Raw genomic sequence first — 20,103 nt, 5'->3', positions numbered from 1 at the left:
TTTCTAAAGTGTAATGTTAGCATAATGAATGAGGAAGCTCAAAGGGAACATCTGCCACCAAAACAACTCTAGAAATCAGTTTATTTGTAGTAAATAAGGCCTTGAGCTACAGGAGAAAAAAAAGGTCTGGTGCAGGAAGGGACCTCAGAAACTGTCTAGTCCAAAGCCCTCATTTTATCAAATGATCAGCAGTCATTTGTTAGTCACCTACTATGTGCCTGATTCACTTATGTAGAAACTGAGGCTTGCACTGGTGGAGGGAGGCCAAATACTGTGCCTCTGATCAAAAAAGATCACACAATCACATAAGCAGCAGAGAGGGTATTGGAATGCAGGTCATTGGATTTCAAAGGTGATATTCTTTCATGACTAGACCATGCCATCTCTTCACCACACAGCTGCTACTGACATATCTATTAGGGATTTGCAGAGATGAATGTTCAACCCCCCAGAGTTAATCCAGGTGTATCTGAACCCTCATAATGCTCCCTACCCATAGATCCTTGGGAAGAAGCACCTATTATTTAAAAATCCACTATTTGCCCAGCACTGGAGATATAAAGAAAGACAAAAAAGATCATTTCTGCTCTCTAAGAGCTGGCAGACTTATGGAGAAGACAACATGAAAACAATTGTATGTGTACAAGATATAGACAGGACAAATTGAAGATAATCAATAGAGAGAAGACACTATGCCTAAGGAGACCTGGGAAAGGCTCCTTGTAAAAGGTAACACTTTACCTGGGACTAGAAGAAAGTCAGGAAAACCAGGAGGCAGAGACAAGGAGGGAGCATTCCAGGAATGGGGAAAGCCAGGCTGCCTCTCATCAAGCTATAGAATTTGGAGCCAGAAGGGACTGTGAGATTGTCTAGTCCAGTTGTGACAACTCCTCTTTTCTACAGGATAGATGGTAAAAAAAAAAAAAAATGGGTGGGGGGGGAAGACTACATTGCTTACAAGATTATATCTCTATTCCAGCAAGAGCTGATCCTCAAACTTCAGTGGCCCTCAAATTCCTCATAGCAGAACAATGGGAATTTCATTACCTTCCCCTCCTCCCTTCCTCTTGAGTCTCTGCTTGAGAAATCTTATGCAAGAGAAATGGCAGCAAGAGGTGATACTATTGTATTCACAAAGATTTAAAAGATGGGCAAGCTTCCACTGTTTGACCTACTTTACCACTCAAGCATTGTACACCTTATGAAGCCATCCTCACAAATCAGGCTCATTAATGCTTAAAACACACCTCTCTGAAGCTACACCTTTTGTGCGAGCTTGTACCTGTTTTAAAAGACAAAATGAATAAGAGTCAGCATTTCACTCATTTATGCATATCAATACAATGTTTTTTCTGGTTAGATATTTTAAAAAGGAAGCAAACACCTTTTATTTCAATGTTTTGTAGAAAGGGAAAGTGAATTTGGAATCCCTGGGGGGGAAAAGTTGAGCTATGCTACTATGTTAGTCTGAATTTCAGCTAATCTTTTTTTTTTCCTCTCCCAAATTTGGCTTGAATAAAGCCTGGTTGTGGCTGATAATTGGTGTTACTTTTCAGTTTATGTGTATGCATTTCTCTTTTCAAGGAGATTTTTAGCAGAGCTGATTGGAATTGGCCTGTATTTGCAACAATATAGTAACTGTCTGAATTGTGTATTGTAATGGAACAAGCGCAATTCTTCATTGTTAAGCTTGGCATCAGGGAGATGTATTACTAAGGAAAAAAAAGGTGGCACGTCAAAAATGAGGAGCAAAAGATAACTGGTATCTGCATCATTTCAAAAGGCAGGCCCCTAGCATGTTGGGTGCCCATGGTGGATTTATGGGAAGACACAGACATGACTTCTACATTATAAAATGGCTAACGGTCTGAATCTTTGGAAGTACCTCAATTTCCTTGTTTGTAAAAGAGGGAGTTGGATAAGATGGCCCTAAGATACTTTCCAACTCTAAATGTGAGATCCAATGATTTATGCCCTTGGAATCTGGATGGAATCTGGCACACGTGCAGAGTGCCCTGTATCGTGTCTCAGCATGTTGGAGACACCAGTGAGCCTTCTGGAAAAGTCATGAGGATATGTAAGGGAAGTGCCTGGAAGAGACTATATAGTAAGTAGAGATGTTCTATAATTGGTTCAGTTCAGATAAACAAGTGGCAAAGAGGAAGCTCTTTAATTGACTATGGAGTCCTCCAACAAGGTCTGTCAGCCCCAGGAGCCTGCTTTTTGGAAGTCCTCTTGTTGGAGCTATTAGGCGCTTTCACTCACAACATCTCATAAGGAACAATATTGTAAAGGGAGAGGCTTTATATATAATTTTATTATATATTGAAAATGGATAGGAAGTTGTACATAATAGATTTACAATTTCATGTGCAGTCTTTTTTTTTTAAATCTACTATGTTATGGAAATAATTGTGTTATTTCATAAGTTAAAAAAAAAAAAGAGAGAGGCTCTGGGGTCTTCTCCCTTCTAAAACCATATTGCCCCAAGAAACACGTTATGATCCTTGGACTCCATGTTTGTTCTTTTCCCTTTTAGAGAAAAAGAATGGAATTTCTAACCCTATGAGTTTTGAAAGATCAAGAGTATGAGTCCTGGGAATCTAAGTGTTAGAACAGAGGGTGGATTTTGTAGCTGGTGCCACATCAGATAAACTCATGGGCAGGAGAACTTATTTGGCAATCACGCTGGAAATGGCCTTGAAATTAATGGAATAGGGGCGGCCAGGTTGCACAGAGAGTAAGAGCACTGGCCCCAGAGTCGGGATGACCTGGGATAGAATCCGGGCTCTGATACTTAGTACCACACCCAGAAATAACTGGCCGTGTAACCTTGAGCAAGTTACTTAACCCCAATTGCTTAAAAAAAAAAAAAGAAATTAATGGAATAAATGTTATGTAGGAACTGACCTAAGTTCAAAGCCCAGAGACAGAGGTGGTGTAGCAGAGAATATGCCTCCAATATGTTGGGGGTAGGAAAATATGATAGGTAGGAATGTTCTACCTATCTTTGAAATATCATTGAAGTAAACATCCCTTTATAAAAGATAATTGATGGTAAGTACTTAAATGGAGCTAGGTGGCATAGAAGACAGAGCTCTGGGCTCCTGGATTTAGGAAGACCTCAGTTCACATCACCACATCTGTAAAATTAGCTGGAGAAGGAGATGGCAAACCATGTCAATATCTGCCAAGAAAACCCCAAATGAGGTCATGAAAAATTGGACAGAACTGAACAGCAACAAAATTAAATGGCACTGAAGTGCTAACAATGTTGGTACCTGGAATAGTACTGCCTGTAGGGGTTTGAGTCAATGGCAGTAGAGAAAAGAGATACCCACAACCCTTCAGGGTACCCAAGAATCTTGACAGGGATTATATGGTAGCCCTGACTCTAAAGAGAGAGTACCAGAGAATACCATGCTATGTAAAGAAGCATTACATTGTTTCCACATGTTTGAAAGTCTCCTTAGCTGTTAATTAGTCAGCTTCCCCCATTTTTAAAACTCTCCAAAACCCTCATCCCTGACTTGGTAGTATTCATCTAATAATCTCTGATCACTTAAAGGAAGCCAAATCTGAATAATAGAAAAATTGATCATGGGCTCAAGGAATAGATAATGTAACATAGTTTTCTCCTCAGAAAGGAAAATGACTAGGGTTAATGTTTTATACATTGTCAGATTTGATCATCTACCAACTTTTTGCTTAATTGTTTTTCTTTGCTACAAATATATTATTTGCTACATATATTTGTTCAAATATATTATTAAAAATAAAATAGCACATACCTGTAATCTCTGCTACTGGGAAGGCTGAGGTTGGTTGATCTCTTGAGCTCAGGAGTTGACTTGCAGTGGGGTTAGAGCTTGAGAAGTATACACATTAAGTCTGGCACCAATATGTTGATTACATGGGATTGGGGGTGGGTGGGAACAAGTTGTCTAGAGAGGGGAGAACTGCAACAAGTCAGAAATGGAACAGGTTAAATCTTCCATGCTGATCAGCAGCAGGCCGAGTCCTAGTGACTGGCCACTGAGCTAGATAGGGGAGACCCAGTCTCAAAACAAAACAAATTTGAACTCTAATTTTTTAAAGAGGGAAGTACTTGTTTTGTTTATACCAACCTATTTATTAAAAAAACCCTCGATTTTAATTTAAAATTTTAAGTGTAAATTTTAGACCTATATTGTACCACCTACTACATATACACTTTGTATCTTCGTTCAGGATACAAAGTTGGTAAGAAGGGGCTCATTAAACCTCAACTATTACAAGGTAAGGGAAGAAGTTATATATTGGTTTATGATACATTTACATATTTTAAGTGGAAGTATATTTCCCCCCCTGATATCATAATGCAAGTAAAGGAAACCTGATTATTTATTATATGGTATTCTAAGCAGGTGGGTGTGTGCTTCTCAACTTTCTGTGGATCACTTGGCTTTGCCACTTAACTAGCTTTGTGACCTCAGGCAAATCACAATTTCTTTGAGCCTGAATTACTTCACCAATGCCAAATGAGGCATTTGGACTAGATAATCTCTAAGGTCTTTTCTAGCTCTAAGTCTGTGATCCATTAACCTGAATCATGAGCAAATATATTCCGGGTAAGTAACTTGAATATGGTAAAGATTGGAGAGGCAGAATAGTATAGTTAGCTCTTTTACAATAGAAGGGTGAGGGGTGCAGCATCCCTGCAATCTGGAAAAATCTAAGTAAAATCCATAAGGGTAGATCCTTCACCTTCATTTTCCTTTAGGAAATCATATAAGAATTTGACTTTTTCTTGCATGATACCAGAACCTACTGGAATGTCTTTTTTTAAAAAATAACAATCCTGCATTTCTGAGTTTCTAAGCTTTTTTTCTGTGTCATCTGCGGGTTTTCCCTTGTCATCTGTTGTTTTTGCAAAACTCCTCCCAAATTCCCATTTAATTTCCTATGCTGACCTGTGATATATTGAAACTGCAATGGAGAAAGTCGAAATGTGGAAGGGATACCTATATAGTGGAAAACATGTTGGACCAATTGTCAGGAAGACCTGGCTTAGAATCCCCCTTCTGATTACGTATGTGACTATGGGCTTTTAATCAATTTGAGTCTCATTTTCTTCATTCTTAAGATGATGATAAATAATAACTGTAGTTATTACTACCTATCTTGAAAGGATGTCATAAGGCTCAAAATGAGATGTCAATGTGTGCCCTTCAATTTTCTGAACTGTAAGATGAGAGGGTTGGCCTGAATGACCTCTGAGGTCCCTTCCATTTCTGGATAATGCAAAGTATATTAAAAATAGTACCATTATAGAAATATTTTCATCTTTCAAAAAGTCAAAATATGAAAAGATTTAATCACATGAACCCATCAAAGACAGTGTTCATAAGATCATAGATGAAGAACTGGAAGGTAACTTAGGGGTCATGTAGTCTAATCTCATTTTACAGAGGAAAAAACCACTGTGGCCTAGAGAAGTTGAATGATTTACCTGTTTACAAAGTTCTAGGAGGCAGAGCTAAGCTTTGAACACAAGGCTTTAGAATCCAGCACACGTCACTGTACTGCATCATCCCGCAGCATTAGATAAATATTTGTTAATGAAGAGTAGAACCGGATTCTATAGTCTATAGTTTTATGGGCTTTATTCCCTATTGAAATGATCACTTGCTGTCCTTTAGACTCAGACAGGAGATTTAAACTGAGTTCTAGGATCTAATCAACTAATCAGTCAGTCAATCTGCAAGTACTTCATAATGGCTATCTACAGTGGCCCTATGCCCTCCAGGAGCTTATATTCAGATGAGGAGAAAATCTTTACATAAGAAGGTATACAAGGCCATTTACAAAGCAAACCTAGGTAACTTGGATGGCAAGGCACTAGTCACTGAGAAGTTGGGGATACAGGGAAGGTCTCATGTAGAGAGAGGCATTGGAGCTGATTCTTGAAAGAAATCATGGATTTCAAGAGACAGAGGTAGAAAGGAAGATTGCAGGCATAGAGGGGCAAAATGCATACAGAAGGAAGATGGGGCATCATGTGTAAGGAATAGCAAGTTAGCCAGGATGTAGAGTACCTGGGGAGGGTGGAGGTGGTCTTTGCTGTTGTTCAGTCATTTCAGTCCTGCCTGAGTCTGTGACCCCATTTGGAGTTTCCTTGGCAAAGATATTGAAAGTGGTTTGTTTTTTTGAACTAATTTACAGATGAGGAAACTGAGGCAAGCTGGGTTAAATGACTTTTCCAGAGTCACATAGCTAGTAAGTGTCTCAGTCCAGACTTGACTCAGTCCAGATACCAAGTCTGTTGCTCTATCTACTACTGCACCATTCCACTACTGTGGGAAATTAAGAGTAGAGAGGTAAGGAGGGGAGAGACTGAAAAGAACTTCATATATTTAAAAAAAATTTTTATTTGTCTTTCGTTTTTTTTTTTTATCACCAATGTACTTCTCTCTCCCTCTCCCTCTCCCAGAGAGCCAGTATTTTTTTAAAGATCCCCTCCCCCAAAAGAGGGAAAAAATCAGCACAATTTAACAATAATACATTGAAAAAGTTGGAAAGCGTGCAATATGTGAAACATTTGCTTTTGATATTTTTGTGTGTTTTTGTTCTTTCCATTTACATTGTTGTAGTCATTCACATTGTTTTCTTAATTGATTGTCTTTATCAGTTCATGTAGATCTTTTCATGCTTCTTTGTATTCATCACATTCATCATTTTTGAGGCATAATAACATTCTACTACATTAATGTTCCACAATTTATTTAGCCATTCCCCATTTGAGGTGTTTCTATTAGGTTTCCAATTCTTTGCAAAAAATTCTGCTGTGGATATTTTGGTGTATATGGGGCTTTTTTCTTATTGATGGCTTCCTTGGGATATAAGCCTAGTAACAGAATCTCTGGGTCAAAGGATATAGACATTTAGTCACTTTTTTTTTGCATATTGCAAATTGCATATATGCATTACATATTGCTTTCCAAAATGGTTGTACCAATTCTTAGCTCCATCAACAGCCTATCAGTGTGTCAATCATTTATAATCACTCCAAAATGAACTATTTCCATTAAAAAATCATCTTTGCCAATTTTTAGGGTGTGAGGTGAGACTTCTGGGTTTTGATTTGCATTTCTCTTTTTATTGTATCTTTTGTAGCTTGTTAATATTTTGCAATTCTACTTTTGAGTACTATATAAATGCCAGATATTATTATTTTATGAAAGAAGAAATTAAATCCCACAGCAATTGACTTGCACATAGTTGCAAAGTTTATTTAATGGCAGCACCAGGATTAAAATCCAAGTCATCTGACTGTTAGGCCAGTGTTCTCTGAATTTAGGCTCCAAAACATTGATGGGTCTTTAATATCAATGATGCAAGCATCATGACACTGTTTACAAAGAAGTTACTGTTTAAAAGAACAAAACAGGCTACATTTATACATATAATCTGCTCTGCCAGAACTTAATACATTTCAACAAATATTGTCCATCAATGTAGCCAGTCACTTTGGAAAACTACATGTTCTGTGACCTTAATTTCTGAGACAAAAATCAGGACACATGGTCCAATAAAGGCTATTCCTTTTGGAAAGCCTTGTTAAAAGTAAAAATTCTTTTCTTGAAATTGGTACTATCCTGGAAAATCTGGGACAGCTAGTCGCCATAGCTACAGAATTATTTCAGTGATGCAGCTACTACTTATAATATTTCTGAAAGTTCTCTTTTAATTACCTTGAGAGTCAGCTTGGGCGTTAGGAAAGAAAGTCCATATCATTACTTCCTAGTTATACCCTGTTTTTGACACCCAAGTGGCTCACCAAGCTTGATTACCCACCTAATGCTTCATACTTTTCTCTTGTTGACTTTTGTCTATAGCTTAATTGCCATTCCATTTACAAATGATGAAGGTTTGCCACACCTGAGATATAAATACACACACACAGACATACTGTGCCATAGATTCTAAAGGTCTATCCCCCAAAAAGAGTTCTATAAGTGTTTTGAGCACTAGGAGACTGTAAGGGTTATGGGATTTAAAGATCTTCCATGCCCCGTTGGACTTGCTGACGGTAGCAGGAAGGGGCGGAGCAAGACGAAGCGGAAGCCAAGCTAGCGTTCCTGCGGTGGCTGGTGGTGGTGGCGACGGCGGCAGCAGCAGCAGAGGCAGCGGCAGCGCAAAGCCCTTTTTGACTTAGCCAGAATTTCTGCTAAGGACTCTTGCTGAGGACTGCCAGGGGCCGGAGCTGCTGGGAGCGTGCTTCCTGGATGCTGGGTGGTTGCTGTGAGTGGGGAGAGGAGGACCTTTGCCTGTGGTAGCCTGTTCTGTTTTAAAGGCTTGAAAATGTGGGTGCTTTCTACTTTATCTACCTGTGCCAATATCATAACTACTCTGATGGCTTTCACTTTCTGGTTTTGGGACTCAGTCTTTTGGTATCTTAATAAATTTTCTAGTTTATTTCCCCATATGGCAAGCATGACATATTTTGTAATGGATAATTATATCAGCATATTTGTAATCTCCATAGGCATTGTGAATATGGCATTGCTGATACAGAGACTTATTGAAATGCGGTGGAAGCAGCACTGATTTTGGAGTCAAAGAAATTCCAGTGCTGTCTCTTCCCTTCTGTATCAACAAATCAACAAGCCAACAAGCATTTTTTAAAGCACTTGTCCACTTGACTGTGTGATCTTGGTCATGTTTTACTTGACCTCTCTAGGCCTCATTATTTTTTTTTCATGAAATTAGTGAGTTTAACTAGATGATTTCAAAGATTCCTTCCAGCCCTGAATACATGAGAAAAATGTTTAGCCTTTTAAGGTAATACTTGTTAAAGGAGCACTAAAACAAACATTTGTTTGGTCAGATATATACCAGTGTGGCTGTTCTTAAAGTGTGGCCCTGGGACCCCTGAGGATTCCTAAGACCTTTTCAGGGGTCTGCAAGGTCAACATTATTTTCATAATAATACTAAGACATTTTAATTTCTAATACAGTGCATATAAATAGACATGACATATATGCATATATCTTTATGGGGGTCTTCAATAATTTTTGAAAGTGTAAAAGGGTCCTGAGACCAGAAAGTTCTGGTCTGACATGGTAGTATAAAAGCCAAGTCCATTCCTTTAAGGTTCTACCCCATGTATTTGATATGATATCTAGTCCAAAGCAGCATCTTGATTATTGATTTCCAGTAATTACTATAATATTAATCATGGAACCTCTTAAAGCAGCAACACAGTTGTATTTCTATTTGGAGCAAGAAATAAAGAACACCAGTCGAAACTCTTAGAAGAATTATAGAATCATAAATCATTAGAGCTGGAGGGGTCTTAGATACTAAGAAAATGAGGTCTAAAGAGAAGAAATATGTTACACAAACAACTTAGTGACAGAGCCAGCATTTGATCTGCCTCCCAACTCACAAACCAGTATTTTTTTTTCACTGAACTACCCTGATTTTGAGTAGAATTGAAGTTAGTGTCTTTATGCTGGAAGATATTACTGTGGAATTCTCTATAGGTTTTAAGATGTCAATGGAAGCACAACAGTTGCTGGGACCACTGCTCCCTTAATCCTGCCTTGAAAGCATTTGTTGAGTACTACCTAAGAGGAGAAGGCTACTATCTATACAACTCTCTATGTCAGTTCTTCTAGCACCTGGGTTTTCTACTAAACTCTTTCAATTTAATTAAATCTAAATAAATACTTTCACTGATAATCCTGGGCCCTGAATAGATATCACTGTTCTTATTGTTTGCCTCCAGATTAATACTCAATGAAAGATGATTCATTCTCTGACATTTGTAATGACCACACACACTGAGAATTTCCATGTAGGGATTTATGTATGTAGAAAGTTTACACACAGACATGAGTGGTTGTTGAGAGAAAAAAATCTCATTGTTATGCTAAGTGCCAACCTGATAAACTCTATCTCAATGCATTTATACACAGAGATTTAAAATTATGGAGAAAAAGAATCATTTTTTAGTGACTTCATGGGCTACAAATGGCTGTAATCACTTGTAACACCATGGGAGTACAGTAGTCTTCTAACTTTTCTCCCTAGCTCTAGTTTCTCCCCATCACAATCCATTCTCCACATAAGTGTTGAATTGGTATTCCTAAAGGTCTGAGGTTTTCATCAGAAGCTTCAGGAACTTCCTATTTCCTCCTGGATAAAATGAAAACTGCCCTTTTTGGCATTTCAAATCCTTCATGATTTGGCTCTAGCCTATCTTTTTCAGACAGATTTCACACTACTCTCCCTTATGAACTCAATGTTCCAAGCAAAGTGGCTTTCTTGATATTTCCCAGGCAAAGCATTCCATTCCATGGTGGTACCATGCCTTTGGCATCCTAACTTTTTTTTTTTTCTGTGCTAGCTCTTTTCAAAGTTCAGTACAAATGCTTCCTCTGTCCAGAGATCTTTCCCCTTTCCCCAATGTTTAGTTTTTCTCACCCTTCTCCATACTCAGTACTTTTTATTTATATTGTATGTCTGTGTGGGTTTCCCCTAGTAGAATATAAGCTCCTTGGGGGCAGGAGAAGCCATTTAATTTTTATCTTCTTACCATCAATGCCTGACAAATAGTAAATACAGAATAAATGTGTTATATTGAATTGAGTAGAATCACTTTTCTTTACTCTTTTTGTTAATAATTTGAGAGACAGAGTGCCAGGGCACAGAGCTAGGTCCTTCCTTAAGGAAGGCAGCTGTTATATCCAAGGTTTACCATAAACTATTTAAGCATGAATTTCTGTGAATCTGGATCAATAGGGAAAAGAGGAGTAAATTCATGTTTATCACCTTCTTAATCTGTCTTAGAGTCTACAGTCAAGTCTTCCTCTTAGAAATGTCGAACTTTCTCAATTAATGGAGGAAAAGTGTGATGGGCAATTGAAAGCATACTGTTAAAAGTATAATGGGGTGGCTGAAGCATACTATTAACCCCAAACTTGATTTATCTATTAGTTTCAGTCCCTTTCCTTCTTCCAATGGTTGACAAAGTCTATTACCTAATTTGCATTCTATCTCCTCTTCCTTTTTAATATAGCTTTTGGTAGAGAGTTTGCCAATTGTTTTAAATTAGTAGGATTATTCTGGAGTTAATTTAATTTTAAGTGGAGGTGGTAATGGTTGGTTTAGGATGAACTATAGCCATTAATGGCTGAGGCCAGTTGGAGAACTTACTCAGATATCTAACCAAAGTGAGGTGATAACAGTTTATTTATATACTTAAATGCAGGCAGTGGTGGTTTTGTAATACTGTGGAAAGAATGATAGCTATAAAGTAAGATGTGTTCTTGGTAAGGTAATTTAACTTCTCTGGACCTCCATTTCCTCATCTGTGAAATGATAGAGTGATATTAGATGTCCTCTGGGATCTGCTTCAGCTTGAGATTATGACCATTATCTTTGCAAACATAAGGAATGACAATAGATCCTCAGGTGCTCCTAAGTATCATAATATGTAGGAACATGAAACTAATAGACCACTGACATTCTTCTTAAATATTCCAAGTTACTAGGTTGGTACTAAAATGTCTTTCTTGTGAATGGTATACATAGTAAATGAGAAAGAGTTAATCAGAGCCATTTTCTTCTGAAAAGTATACAGGGAACTACTGCCAACTAAAATGTCTTCCTTCATGCTGGGTCTCCCATATTCACTTTACATTCTCCATTTCTCCTGCTGTGGCCTAATCTAGAACCCGGTTCTTTTTTGCCTTCTTATCGAATGTTTTACTAGATGTGCTAATTGTGCCTGTTAATTCTGAATTAACAAAGTTGACTTTTCTGCCCATCCATTTGAGCAGTGAACACTATTCAGTAGTGTTCCCAATGTCACTGTTAGTGTAGCACAGTGGAAACAAAGCTGAATTTGGAGTTGGGGGAAAGGTTGGGTTCATTTGGCTCTTCCATTTACTTCCTGTGTTACCTTGGGCAAACTGGGCTTGAACTTAAGAATTAAATTTAATAAATTAAATAAATTTTAATAAATAATGAATTAAATATTTAATTTAATTAAAAATTAAAATTAAATTAAATTAAGAATTAAAGCTGTGAGCTCCCTTCTACCTTTAAATTCATGATCCCATGACCAGGAACTATGTCCCTGCTTTGGAATCTTTCTCCAGTGACCCGCACTCTCCTTCTATGCTTAAGATTTCTTCCTGGAATCACAATAGACTTATGCCATTGAATTCCTGCTTCGGGTGGACTTATTCCTCTCTCTGAGCCTTTTAAGTCAATTCCACTCAAACATTTACTGAGTTCTCAGTATGGGCAAGGTTCTATTCTGGGTGCCAGTGGGTCTATAAAGACTTAATTCCTGCATTCAAAGACTTTACTTAACATAACTTACATTGAAGAAAGTGGAAAAACAAGCAGACAAACAATTATGATACAAAGTTGAGTACATCAGTACAAAAATTAGGGTCCTTCATTGCTGACACTCTAATGGTGTTGTCTTCTCTTGTGTTTTCTTTCCAGATATAATAGGCTCTTAGAACAGGAAACAATCTTAAAAAACATCTAGAATAAATCTCTTATTTTATGGATAAGGAAAATGAGACCCAGGGAATGTAAGTGGCTGACACATAGGTTTGTGACAGTCAGTGGTGGGACTTGAATCCAGATCTTTTTGCTTCCTTTGTCTAAGATATGAATCTTTGGGTTAAGTGTAGGCAATTTAGGTTAAGTGGGATAGCTAGGTAGTGCAGCAGATGGAAAGCCAGCCTTGAGTCAGGAAGACATCTTCTAGAGTTCAAATCTGGTCTCAGATACTTGCTAGCTATGTAATCCTGGGCAAATCATTTAACTCTATTTGCCTCAGTTCCCTCATCTGTATAATGAGCTAGAAAAGGAAATGGCAAACCATTCCAGTGTCTTTGTAAAGAAAATCCCCAATTGGGTCATGCAGAGTTGGGCATGACTGAAAAATGACTCAACAACAAGGCAATTAAGCTTTTCTGGATTTATTGATAGCTCAAGCAATAATGAAAGTACAGGCTGGTTTTAGTAAGATTTTGGTGGCATCAAGAAACAATAGTTTGATTTAAAAATTAATCACTGGAATTCTGTACCTGCAATGTAATTAATGCAAGCCAGACTTCATTGACAGAGCTGAATGATTGTCTTCACGAGGTTCTTTGGAGTTGGTTCCTCCTGTGGAGTCTAGGCAAACTAAATACAGTCAAAGTTTCATGACCAGAAAAAGATGAAGTATCTTCTTTCATTCTCTTCTTTGTGATGCAGGTAACAGCTCTAACTCCTTATTTTACTGAACTCACATTTTGGTGCTATTATTACATGAATTAATGGTGTAATGGAGACCTAGAAGTGCCCTGGGTGTAAGTCCTGCCTCTGACACATACTGGTTGTATGACCTTAGTTGAATTACTTGTCAATAGCTTGTCAGTGCCCTGGGCAATTCCCTAAGGCTGTGAGTTGTAGTTATAGGGTCTATCTGCATTGGTAGAATTTCCTCACCAGAGGTTCTATAGACCAATGAAATCGCAGTTTTGATTCAAAATAAAATTTACAGATAATGATACATATGTGCTAATGAAGCAGCTAGCTGTCAGAGTGGATAGAGCATTGGATAAGGAAAACCTGAATTTAAATCCAACCTTAGAATCCTACTGGCTTCATGACCCTGAGTAAGTCACATGCCCTCTGTCTGCCTCAGTTTCTTTAATTGTAAAATGGGGATAATAATAGCATCCAACTCTTTTCACAGGATTGTTTTAAGCACCAAATGAGATAAATGTATATAAAGTGCTTAGCACAGCACCTGGTACTATATAATATTCTCCCTTTCTTCTTTTCATTCCTCTAATGCACCAAAGTTACAACTATAGCAAAACTAAGATGTGTACATTGCATTCAGGGGAATTTCATAACTTGTAGCTATGTGACCAGAAAATCCAGAAGTTTCTACTACATTTAGGTGGAGGAAAATCAGTGGGTACTTTGAGATTCACAGCTGAATTAACTATTGTCCAAAATTGTGCCTAAGGTAAAGATAACATTAAGTTTTCTTCATTATCATCAGATAATATATGAATATAGTGGTAGTACTATGAATTTTCAAAAGAGAAATATTAAAAACAACAATAACACTAGATCTCCTCATGAGAACCAAATGCCAGAAGACAACATAGATTGGGAAAACAAGTAGGAGGTTTTTGTTTTCATTTTTGAAATATAAAAATCTTCAAGATTTGGCTTCCCCGACCCTATCCCTCCAACTACCATGTTGATTCCTTTTCTTCCCATGTATTTATTACATTCTAACTTGTATTATGATTATTTGGGTGCATGCCTGATCCTTCTATGAACCCGTATGCTTTTCAAAGGCCCAAACTATGTTGTTTTCTATCATTGGATCTATAGTATTAGGGCCCATAGATGCCATAGTGGATAAAGTACTCAGCCTAGAGTCAGTAATACTCATCTTTATGAGTTCACATCTTTCATCAGACACTTATTAGCTGTGTGATCCTGGGCAAGTCACTTAACCTTATTTGCCTCAGTTCCTTCATCCATAAAATGAGCTGGAGAAGGAAATGCACTAAAATATCTTTGCCAAGAAAACCCCAAAGGGGTCACAGAGATGTAACTGAAAAACAACTAAACAACAACAAAAATCTACAGTATTCATGTCTAGTACTGTTCACCATACAAAATAGGTGCTTAATAAATGTTTACTATTGAATTAAATATCTGTTATAGGAGAATAATCTGTTTGACAGGCAAGGGTGAGGTGTGGCTTATACCCTAATTATGAAAAAAGCTATGTAGAGATTAGATCTTGGGAGAGTTTCCAAATTGGAGAGTCAATACTCAAGATGTTTTTTTATTTGTTTTTTACTTTTCTGCTTGGACTGAACAATTAGAAATCATTATTGGGTTTAGTCTTCTATGTTGAATCTGTAAAAGTACAGTATGCTCTCAGTGATAAGGAACACCTTTCCCATTTGCAAGAAGATCCCCTCTAGAGATGCCTGCTGATTGCAAAGCCCTCAGATGTTCTTATAATAAGGATTTATACACCAAGGGGGATTGACTCCTGAAAAGATTTCTGGCTCTGGCACTACCTAGCTGTGTGACTCTGGGCAAGTCTTGTAACCTCTCCTGGCTTCAGTTTCCTGATCTGTAAAATGAAGGGATTGAACTAGCTGACCTCAAAGGTGCCCTCTTGCTCAAAATCCTATGATCCTCTAAGACAGTGCTTCTGAGAGATCCCCTTTTCAGTACTCTCTCTTTTTTTTTTTTGCATTCAGAAGTGAACCTCTATTGGATTTTAATATCTCTTCAATACCTTTCTTAAGATTTTGTAGTTTGTGACTATCTCACATAGCTCTGGTTAGTTTTTTCTTTTAACGGAGGAGAGAATGTTTCCTTTTCATAGCTCCGGGGCACCATGGGTAGTCTCTACTAAAAATTGGCATGAAGACAACACAAGACCAGGGACAAACTAAAAGCTAAAATGAAAGAACATGTGCTAACTGGTCCAGAACCATCCAGAGAACACCAAGATTGGTTGTATCCTCACTGTGCAAATCCAAAGTGGTAAGATGTAACCATAGTTAAGGAAGGACACAAGTCTTGAGGCTCAGAGGATTGTACCTGCAAAATCAGTGTCACTGTTACATGATAAAGCATCATATAACAAATTGATCTGAATCAAGGCATTGGTAAAAATTTCATGGAACTCATCCATTGCTTCCATGCTTCTAGTAGTGGGAATCCCACTATGCTCTGCCCCTGGGACAGGAGAAAGGGGTAAGACTGACTCCTGAAAGGGAGGGGATATTTTAAATTATTTATTTCTAATTACTTCTAATATTACTTCTCATATTAAATTGGAAGTGGTCAAAGAAAATCTATGAGACATATGAAGAGCCAAAGAATACCAACATCAGCTCCATCACTGAGGAACAATTCCATCAGGGCAAGCTGCCCATGTGTATCTTCCTGAGGTTGGGCCAGTGTGGCCAACAGATGACTATATGCAGTAAGGAATGTAAGTTCTAACTGAGGAAGATTTATGCTTGAAAGGGAAAATAAACACTTACCATGAAATCCACTAATGGAATAAATCCAAAAATGGCTTGAGGAAAAAACAAAAAAGACAGAAGTCACCCCCTCAGAGCTTCTGTAGATTTCAGTATTATGGAGCAAGAAGCAGGATTGTGAATGATTAACTGGCACAGGAGAAATATTTGAAAGTAAGAACTATAAATCCAATAACCTGGATTATTTCCTATGTCATCCGATTTTACTTATGAACACTTTGAGGACAGTTATAGTGTCCATGTAGCTTCCATTAGATTGTGACCTCCTTGAAGGTAGGGACTACTTTTGCCTTTCTTTATATTTCTGGCATTATCAGAATGTCTGGTATAAAGTAGATATTTAATTTGCTTGTTAACTTGATTTTTCTATGACACATGGCCCAACAATATGTCTATAAAGGGCTCCTAATGCCAAAGATGATAATATTTTGTAATAACAGTTATAGCATAGTAACAATTATAATTTTCCTGTAGCCATGGAAGGCAATGCCCTTACTTCCTTTGAAAAGATGTTGTCAAATCATTTATTTAAAAACAAAATCAAAATCTTTCTTCATTAAGAATTATGAAGAGTGAAATATATTAGTACAGTTCTTGCTAAATTGTATTTAGTTGTATATTGTTCTCTATTTCTTTTTACTTTAAAATACAGAAGTTCCAAAAACTGTATTGTTGCCAGTATAGACTTTTTATATAAATTAAGAATTAACTACAAAGCCTAACCCAATTTATTAAAAAAGAACATTGAGAAAACGCTATTGATACCTTACTTTCTAAAAGGAGGCACTAGGGTTTTGCTCTTTGATTCAGCTATAGCAAAACATATTAGAAAAGGAAAAAGAAAAGGCATTGTTAGAGAGGTTTTGCAGATGTAGAAGTTCCTAGTACTTCATGTCCATGTCTCCCTGTGCGTGTTAGCTTTTTGTCTTTCGTTCCTACATACTCCAGTGTCCTATGAAGAATGCTTTTGATACAGTGTAACTCCAGAGCCCTTTCAATATAGCTCCCTGAAAGTTGCACCCTGGTTCCAGGTATTCTTTGGGTCAATGCCTATTCAAATTCATAACTCTGAACCCCCATTTCCAATGAATCTCACTAAACCATGAGAGATGGCACATACATTAAAAGGAAACAACAACAACAATAATAATTAAGACATGATAGCAAGGTACATATAAAGAAAAAGTTCTCCATAGACAGAAGGGGTATTCCCACTGATTAACATTGATTCTCCACAGATTCTCATAGTGAAAGAGGGTATATACTTCCTGAACAACTCTCACTCCTGTGATTGCATCCCAACTGTAGCACTTCTCGGGAGTCTGTTAACTCAATCTCTCTGCAACCCACTGTAGTTTACTGCTATTGGGTGGGCCTCCCTTATTAAATCTCAAAATAATTTATTTCTTCCACCTCCTAATAGAGTCACCATATATTTCTGGGTTTCTTCTTCATTGAGATGCTCTGTGAATCCATTTGCTTCTGCCACATCTGCTGTAGGACTTCTTCAGCTGCTAGGGCTTCTTTTACAAGAGAGGTATTATTATTCTTTTGAGAGATTTCCCATCTTTATGGCTATTTTAGATTTTTGTTAGATTCATAACCTGCATTCAGTCAGCATAGAAAGGAACCCTTAGAGCAAAACCTTTTCTTCCTCTTCCTCTCCCTCTCTTCTCTCCCTCCCTCCCTCCTACCTCCTTTGTCCTTCCTTCCTTCCTTCCTTCCTTCCTTCCTTCCTTCCTTCCTTCCTTCCTTCCTTCCTTCCTTCCTTCCTTCCTTCCTTCCTTCCTACCTTCCTTCCTTCCATCCATCCATCTCATTTCTCTTCAGGAAAATCTCCTTCAGGTCTGCTTGCTATTTAATTTGGGGTGAATAAATTCCTCTCAGCTCTCATGATGCCCTTGGCAACTAGCACCAAGGTCATGCTAATTTTCCTAGAGATTAATTTAGCAACACTAAAGGGGAAGGGAGGAGATGATTACCTTTGTGTTGCATTCTTGCAGCTACACTTACATTTCTACCCTCCTTACAACAGTGAACAAAATTAATCTGAAGTAGTCATCAATAATAGTCAACAAACATTTATTAAATGCTTACTGTGTGCCAGGCACTGTGCTAAGCTCAGAGGATAAAAAGAGGCAAAAGGCAGTCCCTCTCCTTAAGGAACTCACAGTATTATTGGATTGGTATTACATGCTGTATTTTCACTTGTTATTAATATTATTTTTCCATTCAAATTCTCCAATAACTCATCTCTGAATTGAGGTAACCTTAGAATCTGTGCCAATGGTGGAGTACAAACTTTAGTAAGCCCTACCAAGCTGGAAAAGAATTAAAAAATGTGCTTGGTAAAGAACTGTGCACCTGTTATCCAAAGCCTGGCCTCAGTAATGATTTCCTTCTGGATAGAGAAACTTAATGAAAAAGTTTCCACTAAGTCATAGAAGGGTTGTGATCTGGGTTTGATGGAAGGAGTAATCATTTCATTCCACTGAAATCAGACACCCTTAAAGCATTGAAATAAATATTAACATTCTTGCTTAATCACATGCTAATTTCTTTTATACCTTGCTTAATTTTTTTTCAGACTCACTGTGAATTTTGCATGATTACCTTTCTGGAAGGGACTGTGAAAAAGTTTCTTAACTATCAGCCAGGAGGCTAGAATCAGAAAAATAGCTTTTATTAGCTTAAAGGAGCTTGATCAAGAGAGCTACTTAATCAGTTTGATGAGCTTCCTGGAGGTATGTGTTTGGAACCTTTGATTGTTCATATACCTCCCCATAGAGAATAAAGATATGCCCAGTGGCACCTTGTTAAGAGAATAACAGACTATTCTTGGTTAAGATTTGGTGACTGGGCTGCCCCAATATGATGTTCTTAATCTAGAACTGTCCCTTGGAGCTTCCTAGAGGAGGCATTTCACTGACTGGGGCTGATCCCAACATGACTCTTGGGAGCCTGAACTCTATTAGAAGGATCCTCCCTTTGTGCTTGCCTGTAAAAGTCAGCTGATAGATGCCCTTGATTCATTTTATGGTGTTTTATACATTCTTAGTGTTTAATTCATGCTTGTTGAATTGAATTTGCTTAATTTACAGTTTACAAAGTATATTCAGCTTTTTTTCTTTTTGTTTGTTGTTTTTTAAATAGTTGAGGAAATGGAGGCTTAGAGAGCATAGCTGGTAAATCATAGTTAGTTCTAAAACCTTTCTTCTGACTCCAGATTCAGAACTTTTTCCCACAATGCACAGTGATGCCTTATTATTATTGTTTTTTTGTATCAGAGTATCATCAATGTTTCATATTTGTTGCCCATTTGTTTTCATTCCCACTATCAACGAACCATGTCTTTTTACAAAAACATTGTTTCTAGCCTTTGCACATGGTTGGATATTGGGCCTGAAAATGACCATGGTGAGAGATAGGAATGTAAACTTAGTAGAAAAATTTTGGGTTTTAAGGTGTTCATCTTTGTTTAGAAAGAACTCAATGTTCTCTTATTTCTCTTTAGAATCTTCTCCTGCAACAATAAACTCCTTTTGGACTCTGTGGGGGAAAGTCTGTAAATGGGAAGGCCTTGGTTTGTACTTTTTGTTTACGAATCCCTGGAAGTATTGTAACATGGTTGCTTTTCAAGGTGAGCTTTTGAGTCGAATGGAATCAACCAATTTAAAATTGTTTATTTTAGTGCTTTGTCAAATATTCTTTCTCCTGGCTACATCATAAAAAAGTTTTCTTGAAAATAGAATTTAAAAATTATTTTTGTTTATACATATATAATTATTTGTATATATGTTTTTGTTTATATGTTTTTATTTATATAATTTATGTATTATTTTTGTTTATATATTTTATATTTGTGTATATGTGTGTGTGTATATATATACATGTACACACACACACACATATATATGTTTGTTTCTATCTTTAGTGAAACAGAACACATGGCATAATAGGCAGAGTTGGTCCTGGAGTCAGAAATCCATCAATAAGCATTTATCATGC

The 20,103-nt window shown here is 37.3% G+C and overlaps 2 long non-coding RNA genes across 2 annotated transcripts in view; one reads left to right on the top strand and one right to left on the bottom strand.

The window, feature by feature from the left end:
• LOC138152862 (uncharacterized) overlaps positions 1 to 879 on the bottom strand; it is a 9,557-nt gene extending 8,678 nt beyond the window's left edge. Inside the window, exon 1 of the long non-coding RNA XR_011166213.1 lies at positions 742 to 879. This is a non-coding gene — a long non-coding RNA (uncharacterized lncRNA). The remainder of the gene's footprint in view (positions 1 to 741) is intronic.
• Positions 1 to 20,103, top strand: part of LOC138152863 (uncharacterized) — a 21,351-nt gene extending 1,248 nt beyond the window's left edge. Inside the window, exons 2-3 of the long non-coding RNA XR_011166214.1 lie at positions 18,683 to 18,839; positions 19,610 to 20,103. This is a non-coding gene — a long non-coding RNA (uncharacterized lncRNA). The remainder of the gene's footprint in view (positions 1 to 18,682; positions 18,840 to 19,609) is intronic.

The sequence above is a fragment of the Petaurus breviceps genome, unplaced genomic scaffold, assembly GCF_028583685.1.
Source record: "Petaurus breviceps papuanus isolate PSGF00001 unplaced genomic scaffold, PetGlider_PUasm1.0 90977, whole genome shotgun sequence".
In the NCBI taxonomy this organism is placed as follows: domain Eukaryota; kingdom Metazoa; phylum Chordata; class Mammalia; order Diprotodontia; family Petauridae; genus Petaurus; species Petaurus breviceps.
Note: the sequence above shows the minus strand (reverse complement) of the source record. Positions and strands in the feature narration are given on the sequence as shown.